The 14367-nt window shown below is 42.5% G+C and overlaps 1 protein-coding gene across 1 annotated transcript in view; it reads left to right on the top strand.

Moving 5' to 3' along the window:
* Window positions 1-456: 456 nt before the first annotated feature.
* The window catches only part of lmo1 (LIM domain only 1), a 553232-nt gene continuing 539321 nt past the window's right edge, over window positions 457-14367 (top strand). Inside the window, exon 1 of the mRNA XM_034191082.1 lies at window positions 457-478. The gene's annotated coding sequence lies outside the window, so the exon portion shown is untranslated. The remainder of the gene's footprint in view (window positions 479-14367) is intronic.

A 14367-nucleotide genomic window follows, 5' to 3' on the forward strand; every position in this document is an offset into this window, starting at 1 on the left:
TGACGGGCGGTCCTGTCAGCCGCTCTGCTACAAGCTCTCCTCCGGCCACTCACCTCCCAGCATGACGCCTGCTTCCCTCTGTCAGGCGCCACTGTCCGTGGACGACGGGAGCACAGGCCGTCCGTCCGATGCACACCTGCCTTCTGCCAGACAGGATCTGACCGCCCCCTGCCACTGGGACGGCCCTTGAGACCAATTTAGCAGCCACTTAATGATTCATGACTTCAAGTGGTGGAAATGAGGGCAGCATATGATAACAGGAATAAACACATTTAATTAGCTGCTCATATACATTATTTATTTATTTACCTGCGCTATGATTAATTCATACATTTTATGTGCGTTACAGGATTTTGGTATTCACAGCATCTGGCAGAGAGCCTTTGTTGTGAGTTTTGACAGAGTGCGCCTTCTCCCATGTGATCTTTTGAAGGGGATAGCACTGCACCTCCTACTTATCTTGGGACCCTTTGCAAAGGTAAGGTGGGTATCAGTGGGGATTTGGCAACCTTCCCTCCCCACAATGAAAGGAAATGGTGGTGAATATTAGACTTTAAAATATACAGTTCCCTGTGCACTAAGTAGCCTTGTTTGTGCATTTCTTGACAGGTAGTTACTCCCCGGTTTTCTTTGAGCATAGGGCATACATTTTCATGGAGACACTAATCAAAGCTGTGCTGTGCAAACAGCACAGCCACAGTAGGCCCAATCAAAGCTGTGTACCTGGCTCTCTTCCATAAGGCTCCAGGAACTCTGATGACAACTCTTACCCTAGCATCTGCAGTTGCATCTATCATGGGTCCCAGTTCACTCTGCACATCTCTCTTGGACGCGCAGGTCGAGGCTAACGCAAAACTCAACAGGAGGAAATAGGAAATTAATGATTCCAAGTCTTCAGTCAACAGAAAAGAAGCAAATAAGATGCACTGCATGAGTCTGGCAAAGCCAGTCATTAAGCAAGACTAGTGTGGAGTGTCACATTTTAATGACGTGCTTGGTAATAGCATTTTTATGGAATGTCTCAGATTTATGCTGAGGTGTGTTTCCTTGAATTTTATAGTGATCGTAAGGAGCAAAGGAAGGCTGACAGACAGGACGAGGAGAGAAAATATTTCAGTGTTATTGATTTCTTGCTCTTAATTAGCTGTTGTTATTAGTAGTTAATTAAAACAGTAAAAACCAGTAATTAAAGGTGTCCAAAAATGACTTTTTGCGCATTAATATTTGCAGCCAACAACTATTTTCTAAAGATTTTTGTTTTTAAATTGCATCCTGTGCAGAGAATGAGCAACATTCTTTCTGTGCTGTGAACTTTTTGGTCTCGTTTATATTCCTGGTCTGTTTGCATGTGCACATTTAGTGCACCAAATTTCTGCACATGTATGTTTTGTGCATGTGAGTCCCGCCCTGTGAATTTCTTGCTTCACCCTACTCTGTCAAAAATGTGGTTGGACTAGAATCCACATATTTCTGGCTTTTCTCACATAGACAGCCATTAGAACTTGTTAAAAGGCTCCAACTGCCTTTCTTCTGCCCAGTTTTGGAATACGGATGCTTTGGGGAGGCATGGCTGAGAAGGAAAGCTTTGTTTTGATGGTGAAAACACAGCTGCTACAACACTCACAGGCAGAAAATGTTAAAAAGGGCACCTTTAAAATATCTGGGTCCGTATTCACAAAGCAGCTCAGAGTCCTTTCAGAGGAGCTCTCAACTTAGCCTAAAGATTCCTAGCAAGGAATCCAGGAAGTGTTTGAGAGCAACTCTAAGGAGTGGACAGAAACTTCTGTCTTTGTGAGGAGGCGGGGTTGACCCATTGCAAGGTATGATGCAGTCTTCTAAGAGCTATGATTGGTTGTCACAAAAAGGGAAATAAAAAAAATGCGGTCCCTAGTTATGAATGGACAGTAAAATCAACCAATCATATAACCTGGACTGTATTAGAAATGTGTAATCATGAAAATAATTTAATGTCATGATGATGAAACTCAGTAAGATTAAATAATTTGATACACAGCTTCAAAATGTTTGAATGTACCTCATTCACATACTGATACTGATTATCTTATTGTGATGTTTACTCTTCATGCTGGTAATTGCTCACAAGTGATGCGTGTGAAAAGCGCTGGTATGTGCTGCAGTCTGAGAGCAGTGATTGCAGCACACAAGCAAAGTTCTCCTCAAACAGGTGAGTTTAGGCTGGCTGCTGGAATCGCTGACTTTGATATTAATAATTGTGAGAATGTTATAGAATTTACATTTTTCCCATAGCCAGGTGTTGCAATGTTCTGATGACCTCATCGCAGACCTTATGGCGTTACTACGCTGGGTGAGAAAAGTACGCTCATTCCTGATGAGGTCAAACCACAAGCATCAAGCCGGTAGTGTGTTACTGAATCACTGCCATCAACACACGGAGAATATCTCTTCTTCCTCTGTCTTTCTGCGTCTTGCCTATTTAAGACACTCTTAGCTTCTTAAAAGTCCTCCTCCCTCCTTTCAACAGTTTTGCACCTTAGGAGTTCTCTTAAGGCCTAAGATGCTTTGTGAATACCTTTTATCTTACAAAAGAAATGTATAAGAATTTGAGAATTCTAAGATTTTTCCTTAGAATGATGTCACTCAGTGCTACTTTTAGCCTTAGGATGCTTTGTGAATACAGACCCTGGTGCGTAATGAGTTAATAAGGACGTTATGTGATCAGTGCATCTGTATTTCAGCGAGACTTTCTGAGAGCAGTTGGCATCAGGTAAATCTTTTTCACTATATTAAAATGTACTGTAGGTGTTGTCCCTGTGTGTATTTCTCTATTTGCTCTAACAATTACAATTATACAGCAAAGAGAGTCTATTGTAATGTTTTAATCAATTATCTTATCTTTAGATTGTTTTCACAGTTCTTTAAAAGGACACCCACTCTAAAAAGGATCCGGAGACGCATTAAGTCTTTCCTCCGACACCGCATTAGATTGTTCGTCTGAGTCATCTGAGTATTGCTCATCACCACTGTCATCAGAATGATGACAAGAAGAAGAGGAAGACCAAAACAGGATGAGGGGAAAAGTCACAGAAGAATGAGGAGGAAGACTGTCAGAGATGTAAATCTGTTACTAATATTTTTCCTATTTTATTTGCATGTGTTTTTTGTTGTGTATCTTTTTTACATTTACAATTGGTATTTAATACTTTCTATTCCAGCCCAAGTCCAAATCAGGTGGTGTCCCGGTACCGATGTCTGCTCAAGCTCTTCAGGAGAGATGCGACAATGGCTTGGCGTTGATGTGCTATCGAGTGGACCGGAATACCATCGTGATAACAGCTCCCATCGCAGACCTGTCAATCACTGCACGTAGCAAATATAGGGAAATCTTAAAAACTACAACAATCAGGTTAAGCTCTCTGTTTGCAGCGCAGTGCGGCAGTTACAATAACAGAGGATCCAGAGGTAGGACAGCTGATTAAAGACTACAAATCTAAACGATACTGCCTTTTAGGATAAAGTAATGATGGATTATCATGTTAACTGTTCATTCGTTCAGAAGTATTTCAGAGTTGTATTTATGTTAGAAACATTTGCACTAAGATATTGTTGCCTTTGAAAAGTATTTCAGAGTTGTGTTTACAAGTATTTGCCTGATAAAATATTTTTGTTTATTATTGTTTTGTGTAAGTAGGCCTACACAAGTTTTGCAACTGTGTGGCTAAGTCTTAATGGGACATTTTGCCATTTTTTCTTTTAGAACATATGTAAAAGTGTGTACATATTTGTATTTGTATTTATTTATCAAGGGACAGCGCATGTTAAAAAGACAATGTACAGAGGACACATCATAACACACGGTTATAGCCTAAGCTAATTTCCTCCTTAGTCCCCGTATGGGCACATGGCCTGACATAAAACATAGGTCAAAGGCATCCATAGTCACCCCATCTCTCTCTCTTACACTCAGGCACACACACACAGCAACACGCTCCGACCCATCCACACAGTGGACAAAATAGACAAATAATATTAAAAAAGGTTAGGGCAAGTCCTCGCTCTCATTTCATTCAAATTGCTTAGACACATCCTCACTGTCATTCCTTCAAACCACAGTATTTACACACTATTTACAAGATACAGGTATAAATACAATTGCAGGTCCCCAGCTTGTATGCAAAATGCTTTGTTTAAAATTAACCTGTGTGCAAAGGGGCTCAGTTCAGTTCATTTAAATCTAAAATAAATATGATTACAGATACCCAACTTGTGTGCAAAAAATGCTCAGTTTTGTTCATATAAATTCAATTGTGAGTGCAGACTTGCTTGTCCAATAGCCATGATTTCAATTGCTCAGAGAAGGAGCTGAGTGATGGCAGTTCGCGTACAGTCACTGGGATGGTGTTCCAGGTTTGAGAGGCACGGTAAGAGAAAGTGGCCTATCCAAAGGCGCTTTGTACATTGTACATTGTTTTTATTTCTGTACAGTTTTGCAAATACTTACTTCTGTATCGACGTCTTGTGGCTTTACTTATAGTGATTTTGGTCTGATTTCTGTACTGAAAGAGATTTGTGACATTTAAGGGTTTTGCCTACCTTAACAAATACTTTATAAAGCATAAATAGTCTTCACTTTCATAGTGTTCACAAAAAGTAGTTGTAATTGCCTGAATTAGTAATGCATTGCAGGGGGGTCACGTGGGACAGAGAGCAAGATGTCGGCGTAACCTGGAAGCTCCACACAGCCAGACACAACTTTAGAAAACCCAACAAATGCACCGACAATTTTGAGTAAACAGTGCGGCTCTGGATATGTCAGTACACCCGAATCGAAACCCTACGACATTTTCACCATAGCACGCAAGGCAACATTGCTGAGACAACTTCTCCGGCAGCAGTGGCGGCTAATGAAGATAGCAGGATGGCAATTTAGCTGATGGGCTAACGGAGTTGAAGTCACTTCGCTCGGACTTTGGATCAAACTGGACAACATTGGTAACCGTCCTGCTATCTTCTTCAAGATAGGCAGAAACGCGTATAGCAACAACAGAAGACAAGCTACAGCACACTCAAGAGGCACTTGAGTCTGCCACCAAATGAATTGCCTATCTTGAATCAAAAACAGAAGATCTGGAAAATTGTGGCAGAAGGAAGACCCTACGGATTTTTGGACTACATGAACGAGCTGAAGGAAGTAAGCCACTCTTTGACTTTGTCTGCGACATGCTGCCGCGATGGCTCGATTGTCCTTATAAAACTTTCACTCTGGAGCGAGTTCATCGCACACTGGCACCAGCCAAACCTCACCAGAACCGAGCAGTTCTTGTCCGTTTTTTGAAGTTTCAGGAGAAGGAATTTGTGTATCATGAAGCAAGGAAGTGAGAAATCATGCACGGTGACAGCAACCTGTCTTTCTTCCAGGATCTGTCTGTAGAAACGCTCTGCATTCGTCGAGAATTTACTCCAGTTGTGAAGCAGTTCGTGGCCCTGGGAAATTTCCGAGGTTTTCAACACAATCCTTGTAAACTAAGAGTGCTGCACAACGGAAAAAATTCACCTATTTTCAACGCCGCAAGAAGCCGAGAGGTTTCACCAAGACATAACACAGTCTACATAAAGGCTAAGGACGTGATGTTCAGTTCCTGAAGTTACGACAGACATTGAATGCACCAAGAAGAACAATAACAGCTGATTCAGGTATCAGAAATGATATACAGAGACTAATAAACAGTGCTTTTTTGTGTTACTGTTGCTAAATGTTATATTGAAAAGATAAGAAATGGTTAAAACTTTCAGACGGGGTCAGAATTACAAATAAGGGAACATGGGAAAGAGAAAAGGGAAAAAGAGAGGTTAAAAGAAAAAGGGAAAAAAATAATATATTCTATTTTCTGTGGTGCAATATATAAGCCAACGTTACTTCTAGTATAGCAATGTTTAATATAATCCTTTTTTTGGGGGGGGGGGGCCTTTAATTGAGAAAAGGGGTTCATGTTGAGAGAAAACATGATGGTTGTGTGGACTTATGGCTGTTCTGTCCAGAGACAAGGGCACGTGGACTAGCTGCTCCTCAGTAATAGTGGATCAGCATCCTCCATAGTTGGTTTACAATAGGGGATGTGGGAAAGCATTTCAGTGGAAATGCTAGGGGATGGGACTAGGTTTTTTCTTGTTCTGGTTCTCATTGTTCTTGTGGTTTTTTCTTTTCCCCCCTAGTGTGTGTTATATTTTTGTGTATGGTTTTGGCAGAATCAATAACATTTATATCTTCATTTGGATGTCAGAAGATGTTACTAAGTGCAATAAATTATGTCTGTGAATAATTCCGAAATTAAGATCACCAGCTGGAACGTTAGGGGGCTTAGAAAACTGACTAAACTGAAGCAACTTATTATTAGGTTGAAACATCTTAGGTCTAAAATTGTTTTCCTACAGGAAACTCATACTGTATGACGGCCTCAGACATACCTTGTCTAAAAAAAAGATGGCCAGGCCAAGTGATTTATTCTTCTTATACTGTAATAATTATGCTCGAGGTGTTGCTATCCTTGTACACAAGTCAGTTCCATTCCAAATTACTCAGACTATTCAAGCTCCAAGGGGTAGATATGTGATTGTACAAAGAAACATTATGTCACGTAAGGTCAACCTAATTAATATTTATGGGCCTAATGAGGACATGCCTTCATTTTTTGAAAAATTACTGTTGACTGTGTCCACCTTAGAAGGTCTCTATATTTTTGGGGGTGACTTTAATTGCACATTAGATCCAGCATTGGATCGACTTACTGGAACTGATACATCGCACGTACAGACAAGGAGAAAGTTGACTGAAATCATAAAAGATCTAAGACTAGTCAATATATGGAGGGAAAGAAATCCCCCCCAAAAAAAGAATTTTCCTGTCACTCGTCTACGTATAAAACATATTCATGTATCGATTATTTCCTAATATCTGTTGAACTGCTTATTAATGTCACAAAGTGCTGTTATGACAGCATAGTGATTAGTGACCATGCACCTGCCTCAATGGGAATATGCTTAGGCATATCTGCTCAACATCAGAGGTGGAGGTTCCAGATATATTGGCTACAAGATCCACCCTTTATTAAATTCATAGGAACCTGCACAGATAATTACTTCCTACTAAATACGGATGAAACAACTGCCAGTGTAAGGTGGGAAGCTTTCAAAGCATACATAAGGGGAGAAATTATTAAATATACAAGCTCAAAGACGAAACAGCACAAAAAGGAAATACAGACATTGGAAAGACAGATTAAAACGCTAGAATTAGATCTTTATGAGAATAATGATGAGGATAAACAGCAACAATTAACAGTAATGAGAGCGCAATACAATAAACTAAGAACTGACAAAATTACTAAAAACCTTTTATGGACCAAGCAAACATACTATGATCAGGGTGAAAAACCAAGCAAATTACTGGCTTGGCGGATCAAGAAAATGCAAGGCGAAAGGACAATTAACAGTATAAAGACTATGTCAGGCGACTTAACAACAGACCCAACTGAAATTAATACTACCTTTAGAAAATTTTATGAACTATTATACAAATCTGAATATTCTGGAGCTACACAACAACAAGCATTTCTCGATCAGCAACAGTTCCAGCAATTATCTTACGAGGAAAAGGAAGCACTGGACAGGGCACTGACAGTTGAGGATCTTTATGATGCCATGAGCAGTATGAACAGCGGTAAAGCACCTGGTCCCGACGGGATACCTAAAGAATTTTATAAGAAGTTTAAACAGAAACTTGCAAAACCTTTATTGGATATGTTTAACGAATCATATGAAACAGGAACTCTTCCACCATCATTACGATTAGCTATGATAACTGTGATATTAAAACCTGATAAATCACCTATCAGTTGCTCATCTTTCAGGCCTATTAGTTTAATGGGATGTGACACAAAATTTTGTGTAAAGCTCTCTCTAAAAGATTAGAACAGTATCTTCCTCAATTGGTCAGTAATGATCAGAACGGTTTTGTATTACAACGACAAGCCTTCCATAACATCAGGAGAGTGTTGAATGTGCTGTTTGAGAAAAATAATGCCAAAGATTGTTATGTGTCGACGCGGGTTGAGGAGCGGACCTGCGTCTGACTGAACCCAGCGCTAAATAACCAGAAAGCGGTTCCAAAAACAAAAAATTTTATTTTCCCCTCTTGTGCAATACTCGGTGTACAACATAAAAGTGTGTTTGCCTGGTGGAGTGAAGGACGGCGCGCTCTCCAGTGCCCAAAGGGATCGAAGCCCGGCGCTTCTGGACCCAGACTCACCGCCAAACACCCCCCAGGTGGACACGACAAACTGACTCTGTGAAGGATAGAAGAGGTGAGGTAAGTCAACAGCTACAACTAATATCCTTCAAAGGCACACACTATCAGCAACACATTCAGGTCTGAATTTAAGCTTTATGTAAATGAGCACCTTCTCACAACAGGTGGAGGATCATCAGTCCGTACGCCACGGCCGTGAGAAGCGAGCTGCACAATTCTCATCAATGTTCAAATATACTGCGTAACAAAATACCAGATTACTATTAACACTTATTCAGACAATCAATCACCTCTGATGTGTGCTGACAGCATGTGTCCCTCACCCGCCCTCCTTCACAGGCACGATGTGTCAAACCCAGGCGCGGTCCTCAGCGTCTCACAAACGAACGTCACAAGGTCGAGTTCCCGGCAATTCTGCTTGAATCACTCATGGCTTAAATGCAGAACGCCATCTCATTATCTGCTTCAGCTGAAAGTCTTTAGGTTTGCACGTGAGCATCATCCACAGGTGCTACAAATCATGCTGATGAGGGTGAAGGATTCTTCTGCCAACACCTTCTCTACAGACACAAACCAGTTTGCATGCCACCTGGAGAGCAAAGAAAAGAAAACAACACAAAAACATCCAGCCAAACCCCCCAACACACAACAGTACCCCCCCATCAACGGGAAGCCTCCCGGCGACCGAACAGACCAGGCCCGAGAACAGCACCTCCCTCCGGGGTCCGCCAGTCGTTCACTCCACCAGAACCGCCTCTAAACACCCAAACAATTCATAACCCCTCACAAAAAAAAACAAAAACAGCCACATAACTAATTATGTTTTTTTTTGTGTGTCCATTCTTGTGCCTGTCCCAGAACACCTGGAGATACGTCATCACTATCGTTCTTGACGCTTATGTGACCGGGGCAATATGGCGGCTTCAGCTCTTCCAAGCTGCATGGGCTCATCCGCAAGAGGAGCCAGAGGTCCCGTCGGAGGAGTCTCAGTGGGGCGAAGAAGAGGCAGCCCAGATCTGTGTCGGGGAAAGCCCCGAGACGAAAAGACCCGCTCTGATGTCCGCCCTCTCTCGTGTCCACGCTCCTTTATCCGATCATCTAGACGAATAACCAAAGATATTAGCTCATCTAAATCGTTTGGTTTGTCACGGACTGCTAGCTCGTCTTTTAATGAATCATTCAAACCATCCACAAACACTCCTCTTAAAGCTGCGGTATTCCAACCGGACTGAGCAGAAAAAATTCGGAAATCCACGGAATAATCCGCCGCACTCCGCCTCCCCTGCCTGAGATTCAGCAACCATTGGGCAATGGTATTTGTTTTCACCGGATGGTCAAAAACCAATTGGAACTCCCGGGAGAACTCCTTAAGGAATCCTAACAATGGAGAGTTATTACTCCATAATGCAGTGACCCAAGCTAAGGCGTCACCTCTGAGCAAATTTGTCACATGTGAGACACGGCTACCATCAGAAGAGAAGGAAGCCAGTCGCTGAGCAAAAACCAGAGAACACTGCATCAAAAACGGAGCACAGGCTTCAACGTTTCCCGCATAAGGCTCCGGATGACAAATAATGGGTTCGGAAGCCGAATCTCTGGGTGACGGAGTTATCTGCACCGGTATCGATGGTGCCGCAGCTGGAGCAGCAGGAAGCGGAACGGCTTGCGCTGCAAGCTCCGTAATGCGGGCATCTGTTTGTTTACTTTGGTTTGCGAGATGCTGTAATTGCTCCCATATTTTCTCCAAGTGTTCTTGAACTCTTTCGGCAAACGGAACCGCTTCTGCCACTGGGTCCATTTTAGAAGGCCGGGAACTACTGTTATGTGTGGAGAAAAGATTATGTTGTTTTGCCCCTGTCTTAAAGTAACCCTAATGATGTACTTGTTATTATTACACTAATTGCACAAATTTGTTTTTGTAGCCACTAACGACTGGGAGTGAAGCATGCTGGGGTCATTCTGAACTGGGAGTGAAGAGCTGGGGTCATTATGTTTTTGAACTTTCAGATGCCTGTTGATTAAAGGAATTATGTGCGCCTGGGAGTTTGAGATGGCCACTCACCCTCCCTTCGCGCACACACTAGAAAAGAGGGGGCAGAGCCATGCTCCGATAGAGTCTGCTGCGGGTTGCGTGCGAACGCCCAGCCGGTTGACAAGCGCACTCTGCCGAAGGTGTTGGCTCTCCACCTTAAAGGCGTCACGGTAAGAGAGAAAGAGATATTTTATGCGCTGCAACCACTTGTGTTGATGTAACTGCTTTTGTGGGGAATAAACATACGCCTGTTTGTTCTAGCAAAATGCAGTCTGTGTGATCATTTCTGTGTGCCGATCTGACCGAACCTTGTTACAAAACATTTTTGGCATTGTCGGCAGGATAAAGTGCGTTCAGACTACACACAGAAATGTTTTGTTTTAGAAGGGGGAAAGGAGATGTGGAGGAGGCATCTCAACAGGAAGAAGTGGTCCCGGGGTGGGATGGGATTACTTTTAAAGAAATAGGCCAGCTTCTACGGAGACGCGGGGGATGCCCTGGGCCATGGACTGGAGCAATTCCCACCGCGACACCACCGGTTTTATGTGAGATGTTAAAGCGGGTGGAGGTTAAAACGAAAGCTCCATTGGGAGGTATTTTAGAGATGATGTGGATTTGTGCGGAAGCTTGGAAGGAGCGAGTCTTAACTTTAGACACAGTCCGTTCGTCAGAATGTGCTAAGTCACAAAAAGTGACGAAGTTAGAACAACAGGTAAAACAGTTGGAGGGACAGTTAAAGGAGTTTGTATGGGGGGAGGAACAACAATGCTCATTTGATATGGCAAAGGAAGCCATACAGCAGGCTGTGTCCTTAGGAAAAATGCAATCAGGACCAGTAGAACTTCAAGTGTCTGCTCTAAATGATTATGCTAATTGGAGCTTATGGCAAAAACAAAACAGGATACGAAAACCTTTAGGGTTCTGGTCGAGGAAACTCCCAGATGCGAGAATGCATTATACGCCTTTTGAAAAACAGCTTTTAGCATGTTATTGGGCGTTAATTGAAACTGAATCGCAAACGGCAGGACATGAAGTAATGATGAGGACACATATACCAATTTTGGCATGGGTGATGAGTAATCCCACCACACACAATAGGGACAGCTCAGGAGGCTAGTGTAATAAAATGGAAATGGTATCTATCAGAGCGGGTAAAGCCAGGTGAGAAGGGGGTTTCGCTGTTGCATGAACAAGTAGCTGATGCTCCTGAGAAAGATGAGGTACCTTTTGAAGTTCAACCATTAGAGGAATCTCCTGTGAAAGCGGGAAAAAGATGGGATGATTTGTCAGATGATGAGAGAAGTCGAGCATGGTTTACGGATGGTTCTTGTCAATATCAAGCAGGAAAAAGGCGATGGAAAGCAGGAGCTTTCAACCCACAATTAGGTCAATCTTTAGAAGAATTAGGAGAAGGAAAAAGTAGTCAGTGGGCGGAGTTGAAGGCTGTGCATATGGTGATCATGCAGGTAGGAGAAAAGGAGTTAAGCCGAGTGCCCCTCCCATTGAGGAGGAAGAGGAGGAGGATTCCGATGACGACATGGTGCACATAGCTGCTACGCGTAAGGTCAAGAAAGATAGAAAGAAAGGAAAGAATAAGGGAAGGCGTTCCCGGAGTCTTGATTGTTATGATGAGGATTAGGAAAATGGTCAAGCTCTTGTGGCCCGCCGAGATTTAACACAATGGTCCACAAGTGATATTAGGCCCTATGTTCGATTGGAAATTTATTGGATTAAATCAGTTCAAGTTACTTCGGCTTTAGTGGACACAGGAGCGGAGGCCTCATTAATTCATGGCAATCCAGAAAAAATGAAGGGACCAGTAGTTCCGCTAACTGGGTTAGGAGGACAAATGGTTTATGGAAAAAGTATAAAGATACCACTTAAAATTGGAAACATGCCCATTAAAACCTATATGGTGGTAGTAACTCCAATTAATGAATGGATAATTGGTATGAACATTCTTGCAGGAATGACTCTGCATTTGCAACGGGGCAGGTTTCAGTTTGGGGAGGCTAATATCAGAATGATTTTGGTGGGAAAAGTGAAAATGGAGCCGTTCCCCATACCTGAAGCTACACGAGTAATCAATCAAAAACAATATCGCATTCCGGGAGGACAAGCAGAAATTACTGCAACTATTAAAGAGTATTTGCAGGCAGGAGTCCTAAAACCAGTAACGACAAAGTGGAACAATCCTTTATGGCCAGTCCGTAAGTCGGATGGCTCATGGAGAATGACTGTGGACTTTAGAGGTCTAAAGAAATATACACCGGCGCTGACTTCAGCTGTACCTGATGCTGTGAGTATCATTGAACAAGTGCAACACCATAGCGGTACATGGTATGCTGTAATAGATTTGGCCAACGCATTCTTTACCATACCAATTCCAGAGGATAGAATGGAACAGTTTGCGTTTACTTGGGAAGGCCGACAGTATACCTTCACCAGATTACCACAAGGCTATTTGCATAGCCCTACCATCTGCCATAGGGTAGTGGCAGAACATTTGGAACAGTTCCAGATTCCAACAAAAATGATGATCTCACATTACATCGATGACATCATGATTCAGGGGAACACAGAAATGGGGTTGGTACAGGAGATACCAAAACCCGTAGTAATAACTACATGAGGAACGCAAGGCTTTGGTTCCTCAGATCAAGCAGGTGCCAAAGTTTGGGTTAAACAACCTAACGGACCGCCTAAAGCGGCAGAAATTATAGCTCAAGGGAATGATGCAACTGTTAGTATACTCTATCAGGGTGAAGAAAAATGGGTAAATGTGCCTGTATCAAAGTGTTATGTAAGAGAAGACTAATCATCGTCATTCTACCCGTAGTTACCCTTGTGTTGTCTAGGCTTGATGCCCTGGTGGGAGTTGCTGATCGGGCGATCAAGAACCACAGGAGGTGGGCGCCGGCATGGCAACCAGTGGAAGTCCCGGAATTGGAGGTGTCGGTTGCTGGGTCATACTCCTCCTTGTAGGTGGGGCCATGGTCTCCAGTTGTTGGGGGATGACAGAAGGAAACGAACTTGAAGAGATATCATTGTTCCAAACAGGATGGAAGAACTCTGCCAACAACAGAACGCAAGATGATTACACCTGCTCAGCAAACCAATCATGTAAAGTGGCTAATCTCACTAGTGATTGCAAATTATGGCGATGTGTGAACTGTTTTGCCAGACACCATATACCAGTATTTACTATGGGATGTAATGTCACTCTTCGTGCTAGGGTGAACATGTGTGTTTTTAATATGACAAGTTATTCATGTAGTAATGTCAATGGAACCACCTGGACTATTAAACCGTGGAGTAAAGTAATGATCAGTAATAGTACTGAAATTAAAGGGAGGAGATCATTCCTGTACATGCTGTGGGTACTACCAACAGAGGCTAAGGCAACACAAACCCAGGTTGCACCTTTAATTGATACCTGCACCTATTTGGCACAAGCAACAGTGAAGACAAAGGTATATTGGCAAGTTACCTTTCCAAATATTCCAACTTGCAAAAGGCGCCGAAGAGCGTGGTATGAAACTTTATTAGGAGGAACAGGAACTGTCCTAGGAGTATCAAATACAGTTGATAATGAAGTGACCAGAACCATGTTGTCAAACACAGGTCAAGTATTACCTGTGATAACGACTAATGGTTATTGGTTCTTGCATATGGATGCAGAGTGGTTAGAACCAAAAACCAATATAACTTTTGATACTAAACTGTGTGATATAACGGATAAGGGTATGGCCTGTGTGCTGCAAACTGGATATGCTAATCCATGTCTAACCGACTCAGAGGTTGTACTTTGTGACTGGACTAGGGAAACACCAAGAGAAATGTTGTGGCAGATCGGCCCACATGCTCTGTGTGTTGCAACAATGAAAAATAATTCACAGGTACCTTCGGTTCCGTATACTGGCTGCCTGAACAATGTGCATTTATGGCATTGGGGTGATCAGACGTATCGTTTGACTAATTATTACAATGGGATGTATTGCATTCCCCATGGAGTCTTTCCCTGGAGCGTTTCAAATGCGCATTGGAACAA

The sequence above is a fragment of the Thalassophryne amazonica genome, chromosome 2 (genome assembly GCF_902500255.1).
Source record: "Thalassophryne amazonica chromosome 2, fThaAma1.1, whole genome shotgun sequence".
Taxonomy (NCBI): Eukaryota; Metazoa; Chordata; class Actinopteri; order Batrachoidiformes; family Batrachoididae; genus Thalassophryne; species Thalassophryne amazonica.